Consider the following 20,585-nt stretch of genomic DNA (forward strand, 5'->3'; position numbering starts at 1 on the left):
TTGGAAGAGTTTTGGGAGAACTTTGTCCTAAAAATTGAACAAGAATATTTACTCTAATTGAAAGATTTTTTAAAAAACATAGAAAAGAAAGCTATGAGAAAATAAAGTATTTTACATTTTGGCCTCATTTCAGTGAAGATTAAGGTAAAAAGACTAAACCCAATGTTTTATGGTGAAGGAAGTTTTTTGAGGATCTGAAGGATGATAAAAAAGACACTCCATGAAGATATGGCTATTAATCACACCATGTGACATCTTCACATGAGCTTGATGTCAAAACCTTGAAGATAATTCTGTTCTGAAAAGTTATGGACAAGCTTTGAAGGTCTTTCTTTGGTGTCATATGTCAAGTTCTTTGCACTGGAGCCAAGATGATTCAGCATGTCTGACCTTAAGGGCAATAAAATATGAAAAGTAAAGAGGGCATGATTATATCTCAGCAGGAGAATACCCTGTGCTGGCAGGCTCTTTGAGTAGTTATTACTTGCCTGCTTCCCAAGAGTGTTGCAGTAGAGCAGAGAAGAAAGGCATCTTTCTACCACCATTCACTTAAATTCCCTTTTCCTTGTGCCTCTTGCACTTAGTGATGATGCACCTGATTTCAAGAAAATTGGATGAGATCAATAATATTTCCTGTCTGGAGTAGTAGTGAGTTTTGGATTGGCTGATTTCAAGCAAATTATTAGCATCTAGTATGATTTACAGAATGATAGAATCATATGTAGCTGGAAAGGACTGAAGGCCTACCTAGTCCAATCCTCAGCCTTGCACAATTCCTAAAATATGCACATCCAACATCTGTTTTAAAATCTCCAAATATGGAGAGTCTATCACATTCCAAGGCAATGTGTTCCATTTTTGAACAGTTGTTATGGTAAAAATGTTCTTCCCACTGTTTAGGTGGAAACCTTTTTCTTATACAGTAAATTCAATCCATTGGCTCATGTTCTAGTTCAGTGGTTCTCAACCTGTGGGTCCCCAGATGTTTTGGCCTTCAACTCCCAGAAATCCTAACAGCTGGTAAACTGGGATTTCTTGGAGTTGTAGGCCAAAACACCTGGTGACCCACATATTGAAAACCACTGTTCTAGTTGCTAGAGAAGCAAAAAACATGCTTGCTAGACATCCCATCCCAGCAGATATTTAAAAATGACAATCATGTCATCTCTCAGTCTTCTATACAGCTCCTGAAGTAATTCCTTATATAGAACATGGTTTCCAGACTTTGCTCATCTTGGTTGCCTTTTTCTGAGTATGATCAAGTTTATGAACATCCTTCTTGATCTCAGGTACCCAGAACTAGACACTCTATTCCAGGTAAGGTCTGACCAAAAAATAGAATGGCATTACTACCTCACTCTACCTGGATACAATACTCCTATTGATCCATCATCCTCAAACCCATAAGCAAGAAAGCAAGTTCCCATCTGCAGAGGTCATCTGCCAACTGGAATAGATCACAGATCAAATGATAATTGTATGAAACAACTATTGAGAACCATCACATGGTCTTATCAGATACTTACTCAGGCTTTTATCCAACACTGAAAATCATGCCAGGAGGGCATAATTCTTGTATGGAATGGATCCCCTTGTAAACTGGAAGTGTCACCCCAATGTTGATATTCACCTAAAGCACACCAATGGCGATCCAGTTCATTTAAGATCCTGGTCAATTACTCAACATTTTTATGGGAAGATCCACTATTCTCCTCCTACACAGAAATTTATTCTGGTCGCAGACCCATAGTGAAAGAGAAGGGCTGAAGATGAAGCAACCAGCACTTGAGAGGTGCAAGGAAGATTCTTTACTAACCCCACATATCTCTGTCTCACTATATAGAAAACCAACAATGACTTAATCCTGAAACCCAGGGCAGCTATACTGTGTAGTTTACCTCCTTCCACCCCAATGTCATATTTTCAGAAAGTCTCAGAGGGGTACATCTGGCCTTTGAACCTTTATTTGCTGATCTATAATTTATACAATTATGATCTGTTTGTTTGTGGGTGCTTTATATAGATGTTTATTCACACTGAGCTTCTCCAATCTGTTTTTATTTCCCACAAAGGCAAACAATATGCTGTAGATACAGAACATGCATCTATTTGTCACAGAGATATCCTCAGTCTGTCTTATGAATGAAAAATGTCTGACTACTGTCTTCAAAAAGGCCAAAAAAATCACATGCATATTTTAGCTTGGCAGGACCTCAGGAGCCACAAAGAAAATCATCGAACAACCAAAAGCCTTTTCTTTCTTTCCAAAGAAAGGTGGAGGGGGGCAGGGGAGGAGAAAGAAACATAATGACTTAAGAATTGGGAAGAGTGGGGAAAGAGAGGATTTTGCTATTAAAAATAAAACCCCAAAGGCCACGGAATAATTGAGGAATCACTGGGGCTCAATGTATGACTTACACCTGATTTAAATAATCTTAGGAAATCTTCACTGACTAGGATGTATGTCGCCTGCATTTGAGTCATCTCGGGACACAGTTAAAAAGGAAGATCTTGAACAAAAACAAATGTCAACTTCAAAGTCAATCTTGGCTTACAGGCAGAATTATTATGCTACTTTAAGGCTAGCAAATGTGGAAAAGTAAGCAAGTCAGCAAAAGCTTCTTTATTTGATGGCAGGGTGTGACAGACTCCCAGATATTGATCCAATGTTTACATACATCCCTTTTCTCCTTCCTTGCAGTCCTGTCATACCTTCTCTTTGATCGTTCCCAACATCTGGGGGAAATCTTTTAAATTTCTTCCTTTTATCCAGAGAAGCTTTGGAGAAATTCTGGAGAGAAGGCCCCTAAATGACGTAAGGGGTGCATCTATTAAATCCCACAACCTCTAAGACTGGATCAGAAACTCATTGAGTGCATTGTCTATTGCAATTCAATTAAAAAACACAAAGGATTTAATGAAATGTTTATTAGGCAGATGTTCAGGATTCAATTATTCTCATGTTACATTTAATTTTGACAATATTTATTGTTATTATTGTGTGCGTTTAAGTTTTTCTGATTTATGGTGACCCTAAGGCTATCACAGGATCTAATGAGGCTGAAAGTATAGAATTTGCTGAAGCTCACCCAGTGCGTTTTTATTGCCAAGCAGGGATTTGAACCGTGGTCTCTAGTGTTGTCCAGCACTTAAACCATAGCCCTACAATGGCTCCATGTGAAAAGGTGGTATTTATAACCATGCCACTTTTACACATTGTTTTGTTGTCAAGTGGTAGTATTTATCAATCCATTGAAAATGTTAGTTTGCAGTACTGCTGGCCCTCTGTATCTACAAGTTGTGCATCTCTGGATTCAACCAACCACGGCTCAAAAACATTAAAGAGGAAAACATCCAAAAAACTGACCATACACAGAGCTCTATGCTAACCTTTAAGTATACTCTGGTTTAGTTTCCCACCATTTCACAGATCCTCAAGATTTCTCCAGCACTCCTTTGAGTTGTTTGTTACTATATATATGGGACATCATTTTACTATGCCATGTGACTTGGGCATTTGCAGCCTTTGGTATCCATGGGGTGATCTAGAACTAAACCCCAGGTGATAACAAGGACCCACTATACTAAGTATTAGCACATGATTGTGGCACTATCTGCCATGCCCTAGATGATGGAGTAAGTCAGGAAGATCTGTGGAGAAGACATCTGAGGAAGGACGAGGCCGTGAAAAACTGCCTTCCCATCCACAGTTTTTTCAGAGACCCAGCACCACATCCCCAGAGATCCAGTATCCCATCCCTAGGAAGAAGATCCAGAGGCCGCGCTGCCTAACCCTTTTGAAAGACATCTCTAGAAATAACATCTGGAACCTGGCTAGCTGTTAGTCCCTTGATTCAAAAGAGGCTAAGAAGAGCATCGAAAAACATAAACTGTGCACTGCCAGAGAGCTTGGGACAAAACATCTATCCTGGAGGTATGAGATTGTTTTCAGTGTAGGTCTTCTCATCCCATTAGGTTTCTTTCCCCTTGTTCCTTGCACACTCCCTTGGCTTCCCAATCTTGACACATCCTTTGGATTAGCCTCTTACGTGTGTCTTGTTTACTTCTGAAACTAGTAGAATGGTTTCTTGACATATCTCTCATCCTTCACTTTTAATTTCTGATGCCTTTGTAAACTACCTTTGTCACCCCAGACTAGTTTTGATTTCTTTCCTGGTTGTTCTGTACTCTGTAATGACTCAGATTCAGTACTTGACATCCTAAAGTAGGCTATGTTGTGTGTACAATGGATTCAGAACAGCTAAAAAAAGAATTCACATATAATATATAATTATTTTAGAGGGACTGGATGACATGATATATGGTGATGTGATACCTATGGTTAGCTTAGAATGCCTCTAAGAGAGGTCTACACAATGCAAGAAGATAAGGAGATCTTCACATTTTAGTCATGACAACTAAGTTAAATGTCCATATTTAAAGCAAAACTTGGGAGGTTGGATGATATCTTCCAAAATCTCCACAATAGAATGGCCAAGGGTTAAACAGAAAAAAAATCCAAGCTCTGGTTTAGAGATAGGATCCATCTGTATATAGCATAATGGTGAGAGAAAACAGTAAAAACGATGGCCTCGTGCCTTTGTTGTGGATTTCGCCTAATGCAATTGCTGGTCATATTAGAAAAAAGAATATGGAACTAAATCAATTGTTGGAATGCTCAAGCATAGCATTTATGTTCTTTTTGCAATATCAGGATGTTTAAAGAAAATCTACCTTGTGTTGGCCTTCCCTTGTCAAAAAATAGAAATCCGAGACAAGGGAGTAGAATTGCAAATGCATGTTTGTACTGCAGACCCAACTTCTGCTTGGCAGAGTGTTGTCTCATATGCATATATAATATATTCACTTCTGTGAATATATTATATATGCATATTGGAGGTTTTAAATATATCTAGGGCTAATAATCCTGTTTTTATAAATTTTTAATCATATTAATTATATTTAGTACTCTGTCCGGGCTGTGGCACAGGCTATTGAGCAGCTGCAATAAATCACTCCAGCCGAGCTGTGGCGCAGGCTGTTGAGCAGCTGCAATAAATCACTCTGACCATAAGGTCATGAGTTCGAGGCCAGCTGTGGTGGGGTGAGCACTCGTCAATTAAAAATTAAAAATAGCCCCTGCTCGTTGCTGACCTAGCAACCCGAAAGACAGTTACATCTATCAAGTAGGAAATAAGGTACCACTTATAAAAAGTGGGGAGGCAAGTTTAACTAATTTACGACCTGGAATGAAGAAGTGCTGTCAGAGTGGATGATGAAGCAGCTGCTCCCTCGTGGCAAGAATCGAACATCCCCTCAAGAGAAGGTTAAATTGCCTCTGTGTCTGTCTCGGTCTCTGTTTGATGTGATATGGGCATTGAATGTTGCCCTATGTGTGTATAATGTGATCCGCCCTGAGTACCCTTCGGGGTGAGAAAGGCGGAATATAAATACTGTAAATAAATAAATAAATAAATACCCATTAAATTTGGCAATTTTCCTGCAATAAAACCACATCATTCTTTATTAATATATTTATATATGAAGTTATTCATTGTATTTGCCATTATTGCTGTCAAAATCTTTGCATCTTGATTTATCAGTGATATGGGTCTATGAACTAGGATCCATAGGGTCTTTATTTGGTTTTAAAATCAGTAGATTGTTTCCACAATTGAGGGATCATTTCACCTTTCATTATTTTATTATATAATTATTTCAATTTTGATACTAATAATGTTTTTGTTTTTTTTACATGCATTTATACCCCGCCCTTCTCCCCGAGGGGACTCAGAGCGGCTTACATTCTGCCACGAGGACCAGCAACAAATATACTATAAAACAAAACAATTAAAACATGATAAAAACATGATAAAAACGTGATAAAAAGTATATAAAAATTAAAACGCTGCAAGGCAGCGATATTGCACCATCCTCAGTCATTCACTACTGCTACAATTACAGATTTGCGACCCAATTACATCAGCCAGTAAGCTTATTCGCTGAATGCCTGGGCGCAGAGCCAAGTTTTTAGTTTTCTTCTAAATCCCAGGAGGGAAGGGGTTTGCCGGATATCACTGGGGAGGGAGTTCCACAGCCGGGGAGCCACCACCGAGAAGGCCCTGTCCCTCGTCCCCACCAGCCGCGCCTGCGAGGCAGGTGGGATCGAGAGCAGGGCCTCCCCGGAAGATCTTAAGGTTCTAACGGGCTCATAGGAGGAGATACGTTCGGATAGATAGGCAGGACCAGAACCGTTTAGGGCTTTGTAGGTCAAAACCAGCACTTTGAATTGGGCTCGGTAGCATATCGGCAGCCAGTGGAGCTGGCTTAGCAGGGGGTTGTACGCTCCCTGTAGACCGCTCCCGTTATTAACCTGGCTGCCGCCCGCTGCACCAGCTGGAGCTTCCGGGCCGTCTTCAAAGGCAGCCCCACGTAGAGTGCGTTGCAGTAATCCAGCCGGGATGTGACCAGAGCATGGACCACCGTGGCCAAGTCAGACCTCCCAAGGAATGGGCGCAGCTGGCGCACGAGGCGGAGTTGTGCGAAGGCTCTCCCGGCCACCGCTGAAACCTGAGGCTCCAGGCTCAGCGATGAGTCCAGGATCACCCCCAGACTGCGAACCTGCGTCTTTAGGGGGAGTGCGACCCCGTCCAACACAGGCTGTAACCCTATTCCCTGTTCGGCCCTTCGACTGACCAGGAGGACCTCTGTCTTGTCTGGATTCAGTTTCAATTTATTGGCCCCCATCCAGTCCAACACAGCAGCCAGACACCGGTTCAGGACCTGGACAGCCTCCTTAGTGACAGGTGGGAAGGAGTGACAGAGCTGGACATCATCTGCGTACAGATGTCACCGGACCCCGAAACTCCGGATGATCTCTCCCAGCGGCTTCATGTAGATGTTAAACAACATGGGGGACAATATTGACCCCTGCGGGACCCCACAGAACAATGGCTGTGGAGCCAAGCAGGTGTCCCCCAGTAACACCATCTGGGATCGTCCCTCCAGGAAGGACCGGAGCCACTGCAGAACAGTGCCTCCAATGCCCAACCCGGCGAGTCGTCCCAGAAGGATACCGTGGTCAACGGTATCGAAGGCCGCTGAGAGGTCCAGCAGAACCAGCAATGACACACTCCTCTTGTCCAGTTCCCGGCGAAGATCATCGACTAAGGCGGCCAAGGCTGTCTCGGAATCCTTATAGACCACTGCGATCCCGCCTCCCCGTCCTCCAGATCTTGGCTGGTGCTGCACGGAGTACCCGGGAGGACAGAGCTGGGTGAGATTAACGCCCCCTGCTTCGTCCAACCAGGTCTCCATTATGCATGCCAGGTCTGCTTTTTCATCCAGGATCAAATCCTGAATAATAGCCGATTTTCCGTTGATAGACCTGGCGTTCAGCAGCACCACCCTTAATCCAGAGGATCCGCCAACTTGGGCATCCAACTTTATCGTATCAGGAGACTGTTTTAATTCTACCAGAAATCTCGCTTTAGGCCGAATTAGTTCCCTAGTCCGAATTTGTTTTGGTCTCCCTTTCCTGTATCTCCCCCGCCCCAGAATTACTTCAATGGGGGCTCCTCGGCTGGACAACTCCCCCCCATCAGTCTGAACACTCTCCCTTCTAACCAACATCCGACTTAGGCTGGTCACCATAGCACTGGCTTCCTGTAGCAAGGTAGCCTTCCTCCACCTAATGTTTTAAACTTCTTATAATATTCTGGTGCCAGACCATCTTTTCTCACAGTTTTTCCCACTTTCAAGTTGCCTATGATGTCTTTAATCTCTTTTTCTGATATTAATTGTTCCATATAAGATTTGTCTGGTTCCTGGATTTTTATTTTTCAATTTTTATTAGTATATTCCTCGATCTTATTCGTTGTATTGTCCTTTGCTTTGTTTAATTCCTGATAAAATTATTGAATTTTTTTATCTTTTATTATTGTACATTTTATATCCTTTTTATCTTTAACTACAATAGAGTCTCACTTATCCAACACTCGCTTATCCAACATTCTGGATTATCCAACGCATTTTTGTAGTCAATGTTTTCAATATATCATGATATTTTGGTGCTAAATTCATAAATACAGTAATTACTACATAGCATTACTGTGTATTGAACTACTTTTTCTGTCAAATTTGTTGTATAACATGATGTTTTTGTGCTTAATTTGTAAAATCATAACCTCATTTAATGTTTAATAGGCTTTTCCTTAATCTCTCCTTATTATCCAACATATTTGCTTATCCAACATTCTGCTGGCCCGTTTACGTTGGATAAGCGAGACTCTACTGTACCTTTATTAAGCTTTTATCTTTCTTAATCTGTGTTGCCCTGGCTAACATTTTAGAATTCCTGTTGTAATATTCAAAGTAGTCTCTTTTTTTAAAAAAATCTAGTTTCTTTGTGATTTTTCCAACTCTTCTTTTTCTAATTCTTTTTTCTTTGTTATCACTTTATTATAGCTTTGTTTTTCTTTGCCCTCCATAAATTTCCTTTCCAATTCCTTAATCTCCATTACTAATCTCCTTTCTTATGCTTCTTGCTGTCTTTCTAAATTACATTTTTCTTCTTCAGCAGCAACTCTTAACACCATCACCTGCTAAGTTCTTAAAAACAATTTACAAATATTCTTTTGGCTTATTGTTAGAAACCAGAAAGATCAAAATAACTGAAAAATATTGAGAAAGCGATTTATTAGAGTGCCTTCAGTTAAGTTAAATAAAAGTACAGTAGAGTCTCACTTATCCAAAATAAATGGGCTGGCAGAACGTTGGATAAGCGAATATGTTGGATAATAAGGAGAGATTAAGGAGAAGCCTGTTAAACATCAAATTAGGTTGTGATTTTACAAATTAAACACCAAAACATCATGTTACACAACAAATTTGACAGAAAAAGTAGTTCAATATGCAGTAATGCTACATAGTAATTACTGTATTTATGAATTTAGCACCAAAATATCACGATGTATTGAAAACATCAACTACAGAAATGTGTTGGATAATCCAGAACGTTGGATAAGCGAGTGTTGGATAAGTGAGACTCTACTGTAGTTACAAACTGTGAGAATTTATTCCACTTACAAGGTTGTAGAGCCTATAGGAGTAGAAGCAGGTAATCTTCTACAGATCCAGTGATGAAATCCAAACAAAGCAAATTAGATAGAATCAGTCAGGTCACTGTTATATTAGGTCCAATCAAGTACATCAGGTAAAGGTCAGTCAGACAATATCCACTAAAGTCTTGCAAGGTTAAAGTCAATTGGTGACAGTAAGTCAGAACAAATTAAGTCAAGCCAGTTAATTACTGATTTAGTCTTAGTCTTAGTAACTTCAGGCAAGTGGTGAGCAGCACTGTAGTAGTTCTTGTTGTGTTTGATTAGTAGCACTGGAAAATAAAATATCTCAGGAAAGGAGTGCAGTCAATTGAGGTTTTAAAACATTGGCAAAGCTTGCCAAAAAGACAAATGAATGGCAATGAATAAAGACTAAATTACACTGAAATCCAAAATCATGAACATGTAAGTTGAGAGAAGACATAATTAGAAAATATAATACGCAGTACAAAAATGCTTCATTACAGGTGTATTGGTTCAATCAAGGAAGTCAAGGAAGACTTTAAAAGACACTCAAGAACAGGACAGAAATGGAGCAGCAGAAGTGGTCAGCGAAGAAAGCAGCTCAATCGTGAGAGCCTAGGAAGAGGTGGAAAATGAACTGAGACCACCCAAATCACAAGTGGTGAGAGAGCTGACCAGAAGAAAGAGACTTTATTGGTGGTTCTCCAGAATAGCATAGCTTCTGAGCAGAATGACAACAGAAGGCACCCAGAAGATTCAACTGTGACATCTTCTTGGTTGTCTCCATGAAGGAAAACTTCAGGAAGGAAAACGTCAGGAAATATGTTTCCCAGAGAAACAACGTTCATTTCAAGACAGAAAGAGCACACTATGAGGGATGACAAAGAAACTAAATTAAATCTGCTATCCTGTCAGGGAGTTCACAAACAAGCGGAAAACTTCAAGTTATGTCCTCTGAGTCATTCAAAGTAAACTAACTTGGACAAGGTTAAGGAAATGATGTAAGTTTTATTTAATATTCATTAAAACTAGAACTGCTTCCTTAATGTGGCAGTACATAATGTATTGACAACATCTATTCTCATTTTCCCCATGTTGATATGTTACTGACTGCTTAGCCATCCTGAAGTCACAATACTCAATGGCTTATTAAGGGAATATAGTATGCATATGAGGTATAAAGAGTAGAACAGCAATTGTAATACACGCTGAAGAAGAGTTGATAGCCACATCCTCCATGCTTAATGTAGGAGAATGGATTAAGAAACAAAGTCATGATTCTTTCCACATTTTGTGGCCCTACTGGGCTGCACGTGACCATTTTCCTATAACAGCAAATTGAATTAAGTCCAGAAAGGAACTGCTGCAGAATAGCTGCAATCTGATCTCATGAATGGGTACTTCTTCTTGCCACATTCTGGAGCAATTGAAGTTTCCAAAGACTTCAAAAGTGCCACATTGTGGTTAGACAGTCATATAATCATCTTATGGTTACCTGGAATTATATAAATAATGTCATAAAAACAAACATAACCATGGAAGGATTTTATATAGCTATACTTTGCTAATTGATGGGAATCTAAATTTATCAGGTCAACTGAGAAGAACTTCACAGATTTTTCACTGAGACTGTTAGTCATCCAAATCTCAAACTTCGTTTACCTGCTATGTTAACAGATGGGAGTAGTCAACTTTGAGAAACAAACTTTAGGAACAATAGTAAAATCTCAAAGCTTCTTTAAAAATATGAATTTGTATTAGGGTTGATCAAACAGTTCACAAGCCACATGTCACTCTTTGTGTTCTAAATGCTGGTTGAGGGATTTGGCGAGTTGCCATACAAAATCTGGGACATATGAATCACAGATAATAATAATAATAATAATAATAATAATAATAATAATAATAATAATAATACCCCACTTCATTTTTCCCGAAGGAGACTCAAACAAGCTATTAAATGAAACTAAAACTACCAACTTATCAGAATTGGTCTATAAGACATTAAAATTCAGAGGAAAGCCAGGAGAAAAGCCTCTATTTAGTAGGGGTATTGTTTTCATCAATATGAGAGGAAACGTAAATTGTATGAAGTACAGTAGTGTGAAGGGAAAATGTAAGAAAACCATAAAATGTATTTCATTTGATTAAAAACAGAGGCTTCATGGTGATTATTGTTGTTTCTGGGTTTGGGAACATGTTGTTCTAGTCTTGGTGGACCACTACTCTCTACAGTATTGACCTAGGGTTCAGAATTCACATTAATGCAAGGTCTTGAAACTGCAGTTTATACTTATCCTCTCACTCTTGCTGCCAAAAAATTGTATCTTTTAATTTCTCAACAATTTGGATACATAGCTGCCCTGAAATGACTTTACATTTTTTCTGAAACTCTCAGGAAACTTCTGGAAGTCATCCATTGTCAACAGCCTAGTAGAGTTGTGACACATCTGGAAGATGAGAGGGCATGCAAATCCAGTAGGAACTCACTAACTACTTAAGGAAGCTATTTTAACAACATTAAGACTGCAGAACATATGGCGTGAACATTACACAAAATGTTGTGTGGCTTTATTCAGATCATTTCTAAGCCTTTGGCAACCCTTAAGATCTCCCTTCGCGTGATTTGTTTAGAGGTGTTGTTTGGCTTCCTCTGAAGCTGACGGCCCATCCAGGCAGAGCCCAAAATGTGCAAGCTCTCGCACTTTTACAGGCGTACAAACAACATCTACAGTAAAAGGGGAACAATTCATGACAAAGTAGGAAAGCCCTGCTTTGCCATGAATTATTTAGATACTCCTTTAGGCCCAGGCCTTCCTGAAAGACCCGGGTCTAATAGAGTATGGGACCTGTGGGGTAGTTTAGGGGTAACTTCTGGGTAGTTTAGGGGTCACTCCATTGCAGAGCGATAGTTACCATGCTGCAATGGGGACAACCCACAGGAAAGCCCCCCCCCCAATTGTGGGGACTTAAATCCGGTTTGGAGAGGGTTTCTTAAACCTACTCCAAAGTGGGTTTAATGTATGTCTGGAAACGCTCAGAGAGAAGGTGACTTGTCCAAAGTCACCCTGTAGATTTCCATAACCAAGCAGAGATACAAAGTCATAGTCCAATATTCAAATCATTATATCATACTGATTCTCAATAAAATAAACAAACAAACAAACAAACAATTATGTGATCAGATTTCTTAAAGTTTATATAATAATATGCCATAAGAGCATCTGATTAAACTATAGTGACTACGTGTGAAGGTAAAACTTCTCATAGCAGAGACTGAAAACAAAGTGCTTTTCGGCAAGCCAAAATGTCCGGTTTGCCAGCTGTGCCCCATTTTTCAAATTTACAATAAAGGGACTCAGTGAAATCACCAACAGCTGAAACAATGTTTCAGTGCATCGTGATCATAGTCAGCACGCTCCGATGTGCTCATTTGGAGAATAAATTGACAGCAATGGTTGACAGTATGTTTAGAAAGGTGTGATCTGGGAAAGTTGGGATCAGTTACAGAGAAATATATCAGAACAAAATGTCCATTGTTCATCCTGATACAACCAGTCTCATTTGAATTGTGAAGTTAAGCAGCCTCAAGGCTGGTTCATACTTGGATAGGAGATCACTTGGAAATATCTGAGATCCCAGATATCTGTCTGCTGTCAGAGTTGATAGTCCCAAGCTAAATGGGCTACTGTTATTCACTATAAGGTTTCCTACGTTTGTGTGCTTTTTTGTTGCTGTGTGTCAAATCACTTATGACTCATGGTGACTCTAAAATGAAGCTGGCATAGAAGCTTTCAAGCAAGAAATTTCATGTAGTTGCAATTGTGTTTTTTGGAGGATTTGATCAGTCAAATTTCCATGGTCATGAGAGGATTTGAAGCCTGGTCTCCCTGAGTCTAGTCCAGTAGTTCTCAACCTGTGGGTCCCCAGATGTTTTGGCCTTTAACACCCAGAAATCCTAACAGCTGATAAGCTGGCTGGAATTTCTGGGAGTTGTAGGCCAAAACACCTGGGGATTCACGGGTTGAGAACCACTGGTCTAGTTCAACACTCAAGCTACTATACCATGCTGGCTCTCCCTATCCTTTACACATTGTTATTAGATCAAGGTGTCATTAATGAGGAGGGAAGTGTGGCCATAATTCTACTGGTAGTCCCAACTACAATAATCACATTGAATTGGACAATTGAGATGGTTCACCCCAAGAGATTTATGGATCTGGATGGATTCTTAATGGCTTTTGGGAATTTCCTATTACCTTGGCACGTGCTTCCACTGAAGCCCTTGCCTGACCTCTGCAATGGGGAAATGCCATGGAATCCTGGGATTTGTAGTTTGATGAGGGTCTGGTACTCTTTGACAGGGAAGGCTAAAGACCTTGTAAAACTATGTTTCCTATGGGTCAATAGCATTCAGCCAAGGCAGTTAAATTAGCACCAACCCGCATTAATTCTACTGTGGTAAATGCACCCTTGGATCCTGTAGTTGATACACATTTAGTTGATAAAAGCTTTCTCCTTGCTTGTCCAGTGTTACTGGATACATTTCAATTTGTGCAACCTGTGAGTGTGGATAGTATCTTTATATAATTCCTTTTAACTCTTGTAAATTAACATCTTAGTTGGGTCTTTTAAAAAATACTGAAGGCTACCTTTTGGGAGAAAAGTGGGATAAAAATTCAACAAAGAAAACACTAATATGTAAAATGAATGTATGCAACATTGTTTCATTATTCAACACCTGATTCAACAAGTGTCTATCTTAAACTGGGATTAACAGATCTTGGACAAATTCATCTTCTTCTACTACAACTTTCAGAATCCATCACGCATCATAACCACTAGCACATATAGCCTCAAAAGTAACTTGTCCAAATTCTAGTTATGAGACAAATAAAAATTACATCACTTAGATTTCTATTGCTATCCTTCTATTTTTATTCAACATGATTCACTCTTCAAGCATGTACTAAAGCATTCTCTTGACACCGAAAATTCTCATACTAGCCCCAGTAATGATACTATATGCTTTTTAGGAGCTAAACAAATAGGGGAAAATCCATTAAACCAACATCAACTAGCATTTCAAATCTTTTTGAAATTGATTTATTATGGAAAATATCATTGGTGGTTAACAACCTGTTGGCCTACTTTGGAATATTTGTCTTTGAGATATCAGCTAGCTTGGCTCAAGTAGTCCATTATAAAGTGGTGCTTTGTGAAAGGCTGCCCACTGTTTACTGGAAACAAACCTCACTGCGAAAACAGCATTGCATGTTTAGTGCTGTGTTAGTCATTTTCAAATCCAGATGTACAAGTGCCAGGTAAAACACTGGGCCACAGTGCACAAAGTCAGTCATCTATCTGTCATGCACATAAATGATATTATTTTCTATCAAGGTTTATTTTCCTTCTACACACGCCTGTTTTGGTCAGTGCAGGTCATCTTAGATTAGCCCTGAAACATCTTCCCATTAAGGTCTTAGCCAGTTTCATTAGTCAGCATAGGAATTACTCTACACACCCCCTTTTTATCCATAGTGGTTGATGTTTGTATTATTACTTCACTTGCTTGGTCATTATATGTTTTATTGTATGTTTTAATTGATTATTTTATTTGATTGTTGTATCTTTGTTTTTAGTTTATGTGTTTTAAACTGTTATACTTTGCTCTGTTTGGGCTGTGCCCCATGTTAGCCGCCCCGAGTCCCTTCGGGAGATGGTGGTGGGATAGAAAAATAAATATTACTATTATTATTATTTATTCTACACACCACCCACATCAGCACAGAAGGAGATTCTAACAACTGCTATAATAACTTATACAGACTCAATGAGTTCTGTCAATGCAGCCTTGTTGTACCACCTTCAGTCTCATTTTCAACAACCTACACCCATACACAAAAACAAAATATTGGAAGCCCAACAGGATTACATTAAAGCATAAACAGTTTTGCAAATGTCTCTTTTGCTATACGAATTGCATGGAACACTATGAACAGAGCAGTGTAACCTGCCTCTGGCTGCATTTACAGTTATGCTGTAGAATTAATGCAGTTTGGCCCCACGTTAACTACCATGGCTCTATGCTATATAATCATAAGAGGTTTGTAGTTTTACAAGGCTAAAGACTCACCAAACTGCAACTCTCGTAAGTCCACAGCATTGAGCCATGCCAATTAATGTAGGATCAAACTATATCAATTCTATGGTATACATGAACCCTCACTTTTCTTCTCCCTCCCTTCTTTGGTGACTTTTGGCTTTCCTAGGAGAGAGGTTTTGGCCAAAGTGGGTTATATTTTATAGTGTGTATTGAAGGAGTTAGATTAAGCAATCCAAAATGATGGAATATACAAAAAAAAGGAAAAAATATTTTATTTCAAATGCTACAGGAGGGTGACAATCCAAAGAACAAACAGGAAAAATAAACAAAAGCAAAGGAGAGCTTCCAACTGGGCTGCCTCATTGGAACAGAGACCTAATTATCAAAACAGCGATTAATATTATCCTATATACAGTCGTAACATGGTTCTGCTTCTCATAAGTTTTACTGAAGTGAACAACGTAAGGAATGGATCAAGTCTTTCTCTTTCCACCCACTGAGATTTAAATCAGACGACAATACTCCCACTATTGTTTTTGCTTTTAATCTGGCTTGTCACATGAACAACCAGATTAATCCAATTGAGAGGGTTATGAGTGGCCACAACGTAAGAGGGCGACGTGACAAACAGCAGGAGTCCGTTTTCACTCTTAAGAGTCCCTGCTAATGACATAATTTTATTACGGTCTTATTACATCTCTTCATTCATCTGTGTTCTGATAATACGATTGCCCTAAGACAAGTCATTTGAGCTGGCCTACCTCTCACCCATGGTAATGATCAGTAAGACCTGGGCTCTGTTATTAATCATAATTGTATTCTTGTCTTTCTGCTATGGCCCTTTGCCATTTGGAGATTTAACTGAATGAGAATGAAGCAATGTTTCTGCAGAGCCCCAGTTTCCACAGAACATTGCTCTTCTCCTGAATCAGAGGCTCATGTTACTTCACAGTGGCTAGAATTGTTCTTATAAGTAGTATATCATTTTAATCAGTATTGCACAAGGATGTCATAACAGATTTTTAAAAATCATGTCTGGCTCTTTATGGTTCCCATTCCTCTGAGAAAAACCATTAAAATCTCCACTCATAACACCTGAAAACTCTTTTGAGATTGTCTCCTCCCCCCAGAGTGTGCCTCTATTGTAGAATTAATAGTTTGGCACCACTTTAACTGCCATGGCTCAATGCTATGGGATCCTGGGAACTGTAGTTTCATAAGGTCTGTAGTCCCAAGAATGCTGGTGCCGAACCAAGGTGCAAATCCCAGGATTCCATCAAATTGAGCCATGGCAGTTAAAGTGGGGTCAAATTGCATCAATTTGAGAGGGTAGATGCCCCCGTAGAGAAGCAAGAAGAATTACTTTTTGGGGAGTACAACTCCAGAACATATGGGTGGATGGGGGATTCTGGGAGTTGTGATCCAATAAATGAACTCTCCTAAACTAACACAAGAGGTAAAGAATCTAAGGCAGGCATTGGTAAACCTACCAGCTGTTAGGAATTGTGGGAGTTGAAGTCCAAAACACATGGAGGGCCTAGGTTTACCCATGCCTGATGTAAGTACACCTTTTCACCAAGAAAATATTTCACCATCTCTTCCCTTGAGGAGACTGGAAAGGAAATTTCCCATGCGTATTTGCTGCAAGGCAAGGGGAAACGGGCTTTCCCTTGGCAGAGCACTTGTTAGAGAGCTGTCAGATGGATGAGTTTGAAAACAGACTATGGGGAGCATCATAGGGTGCATTTACACTGTAGAATGAATGCTGTTTGACACCAATTAAACTGCCATGGGCTGAGTGCATGGGATTTATAGTTTGCTGTGGCACCAGCACTCTTTGACAGAGAAGACTAAAGACCTTCTAAAACTCCCGATTCCAGAACAATGAGGTATCAGTTTTAAGGTAGTAGCAAAGTGCATAAATTCTACAGTGTAGATTCAACTCCAGTTGTGCTGCTTCATGATTAAACCTCTGATTCAACCTCCAGGGCATCCAATGATGGGCGGCAGAGTGGGATGATGGGACATGCAGCCCTGTTCTTCTTAGGGCCCTTCCACACAGCCATATAACCCAGAATATCAAGGCAGAAAATCCCACAATATCTGCTTTGAACTGGGTTATCTGAGTCCATACTGCCATATATTCCAGTTCAAAGCAGATATTGTGAGATTTATTTAGCTGTGTGGAAGGGAGATTTCCTTTCCCTCTATTCTGCTGGTGTCCCAAGCCTAAGTACAGCCTATCCCAAAAGTGACACAGTCCAGTTATGGAGCCTGGGCTTGGACTTCATCGTGTGGGACTACAACTCCCAGCATCCCCCAACGAGGCTACTGGAAGATGCTAAGAGTTGGACCTTTCCCAACCTCTCCTCTACTGCCTCACAGACATAGTAGCTCAGGCATGGGCAAACTTGGGACCTCCAGGTGTTTTGGACTTCAACTCCCACAATTCCTAACAGCTGGTAGGCTGTTAGGAATTGTGGGAGTTGAAGTCCAAAACACCTGGAGGGCCGAAGTTTGCCCATGTCTGCGGTAGCTGCATCTAAACTGTTGAATGAATGCATTTTCGGGACCTCTTTGACTACCGTGGCTCAATGTTGTGGAATCCTGGGATGTGTAGTTTGGCGAGGCATCAAGACCTTTTTAAAACTCCAGCTCCCCTGGTTCCATGGCACTGGGATATGGCAGTCCAAGTGGGGTCAAACTGCATCCAGTGGTTGCATTGCAGAAGCAGCAGCCACCGCAGCGCCAAGCCTCAACCTCCCGTTTCTCCTTGGCTTGTAGCATTGCTTTAAAAAAGGGAGGGAAGGGGGACTCACCCGTTGTTTTTCTCCCTTGAATCAGTCCAGGGAAGTAGAAGAGCTGCTGCACCAGGTGCAGTTTCCCTCCAGGTCCGTCTCGGTGGGCTGCTTTCGGTAGTCCACACGCAACCGCTTCCAACGCGCGGCGCCTTGCAGCTTGGAGCTGCTACTGAATGATGCTGGTGCTTTTGCTTGCGCTTCCAGCAGCCCGTGACGTCAGGAAGCCTCCTCCACCAGACAGGGAGTTCTTGTGGCGTCTGTGGGTTGCAGTTACACTTGGGAGCAGGGCGGAGCAGCTTTGGGATGGATAGTTTCCCATACTTCGGGGGGGGGGCTTTCTGAAGGGGAGGTTAAGCCCTCTGCGGCGAGATGGGGATAAAGACACATCATGGCAAAGTGTGAAGGGGGTTCTTGGGATGCATCTACCATACCAAACTTTTTAAGCAGAGTTTTTCGAACTATAGCTTGAAAAAAGCATGAATGAATACCCATGCACACTGCACTATTGGAAATGACTGCACCCAGTCTCTGGGCACATATCATTTTGGAAATAAATGGCAATCATAACCTTATTGAAAAGCTAAAAATGATCTGTTTGGCCCCAATGGCGAAGTGTGTTAAAAGCACTGAGCTGGAGACCGAAAGGTGTTAGCTCCAGCTCCTGCCAACCTAGCAGTTCAAAAACATGCCAATGTGAGTAAATCAATAGGTACCACTCCGGCGGGAAGGTAACGGCGCTCCATGCAGTCATGCCGGCCACATGACCTTGGAGGTGTCCACAGACAACGCCGGCTCTTCGGCTTAGAAATGGAGATGAGCACCAACCCCCAGAGTCAGACATGACTGGACTTAACGTCAGGGGAAACCTTTACCTATCTGTTTGGCAAATGTGAATCTCCATGAACATGTGGAGACTACCTTATGAAAACCACTAGTCGAAAACAGTATGACCTTGTTAGAAGTCAACCTTCTGAACTGCAGGAAAGGAGATTCCACCTGAACATTAGGAAGAACTTCCTCACTGTAAGAGCTGTTCGGCAGTGGCAATCTCTGTTGGGGATTGTGGATGATAGGTGGGAGCTCTTACATGTGCCCGTGAGCCCAGACACACCCTGCAGAATGACAAACCACTCAGCTTTGCAGAACAAATAACACAGGAACTTTTACTGAATCCAAAAGATCAACAGAACAATGGTATTTACAATAGTCCTTGTTTGCTTACAGAAATCGGCAGTCATAGGCAATCTTTCCGTAGTCCATACATCTGCCTCAGTGAAGATCAGCAGTAAACAAGGCCTCAGAAATACTCAGGCATCTCTGAATACAGAGTCATCTTCTTTCCAGCCAGTACTCAGAAGACTCAAACACACACAGAGACAAATCTGTTCAAACCGGTTCTCCAGCAGCAGGATAGCAACAGTTACAAACTAATTCCTCAGGTCCTTGCAAACTCAGCCAATCGACTCCATGCATTTGATTTTCTAGTTAACACACATGTAGTACCTTTGCAAACCATGACACTCTCTGCCCCAGAGTATGGTGGAGGCTTCTTCTTTGGAGGCTTTTAAACAGAGATTGGATGGCTATCTGTCGGGGGTGCCTTGAATGCGATTTTCCTGCTTCTTGGCAGGGGGTTGGACTGGATGGCCCGTGAGGTCTCTTCCAACTCTATGATTCTATGATTCGATGAACAAGTGATGTTTTCAAGCATTGATGTAATTGCACACAGGTAACTCAGCTGTTAAACTGAAGAACCATGTTTTTAAACTGTCAGTGATAAAGACATGCCACTACAAAAATATTTTTGCTTAGCAGAGGATGGTTGTTTCTTTAACGTTGAAATTGCAGTTGTGATTGTAATTACTCAAAAGATATACACTCCCTTGAAGCCTCTTAGTTAAAATATGCAGTCTTCTTTGAAAAATAACATATTGTTTACTCACAAACATCTTGTATTAATTCACCATACAGGCACATTTCTTATTAAAGTTCAGTTATAGATAGGTTGTAGTTCTCTCTGTGTTGAGTACACAGGATATCATTCTTAATAGTCCATAGTCTTTAGATATAGCTGTACTAACTGAAATCCAAAAGTCATACTTCTCTACTGAAATCCAAACAGCAACATGCATCCACCTCCACTGAGGTCTGATGCAAAATATGCATTCACCTCTACTGAGGTGTAAAGCAAACAGAATACAAAATTGAAGTATGGGAAACTATACATCTCAAAGACTTGGGACGTTGGTCCACTTTGCACTAGAGTGAACCCACAGCCTGTCAGGAATTCTTGTCTTATAGCATTAGAACCCTCTAGTAGAGAATTCCCAGTGTATCATCAGATTAAAATCATAACTCTTATCTTCTTCTTTACTCGTTCAGTCGTTTCCGACTCTTTGTGACCTCATGGACCAGTCCACGCGAGAGCTCCCTGTCGGCCGTCACTGCCCCCAGCTCCCTTCGGATGGTATATCAACATTTCTCTGGTTGTGCTGATCCATGTAGTTTTCATGGCAAGAATACTGGGGTGGGTTGCCATTGCCTTCCCCAGGGATCATAATTAGTCTGACGTCTCTGCCATGACCTTCCTGTCTT

At 40.8% G+C, this 20,585-nt stretch overlaps 1 protein-coding gene across 1 annotated transcript in view; it reads right to left on the reverse strand.

Annotated features, from left to right (window-relative positions):
* Positions 1–18,165, reverse strand: part of daam2 (dishevelled associated activator of morphogenesis 2) — a 328,775-nt gene extending 310,610 nt beyond the window's left edge. The window contains exon 1 of the mRNA XM_062973528.1: positions 18,009–18,165. The gene's annotated coding sequence lies outside the window, so the exon portion shown is untranslated. The remainder of the gene's footprint in view (positions 1–18,008) is intronic.
* Positions 18,166–20,585: the final 2,420 nt, after the last annotated feature.

Source organism: Anolis carolinensis, chromosome 1 (genome assembly GCF_035594765.1).
Source record: "Anolis carolinensis isolate JA03-04 chromosome 1, rAnoCar3.1.pri, whole genome shotgun sequence".
Classification (NCBI taxonomy): domain Eukaryota; kingdom Metazoa; phylum Chordata; class Lepidosauria; order Squamata; family Dactyloidae; genus Anolis; species Anolis carolinensis.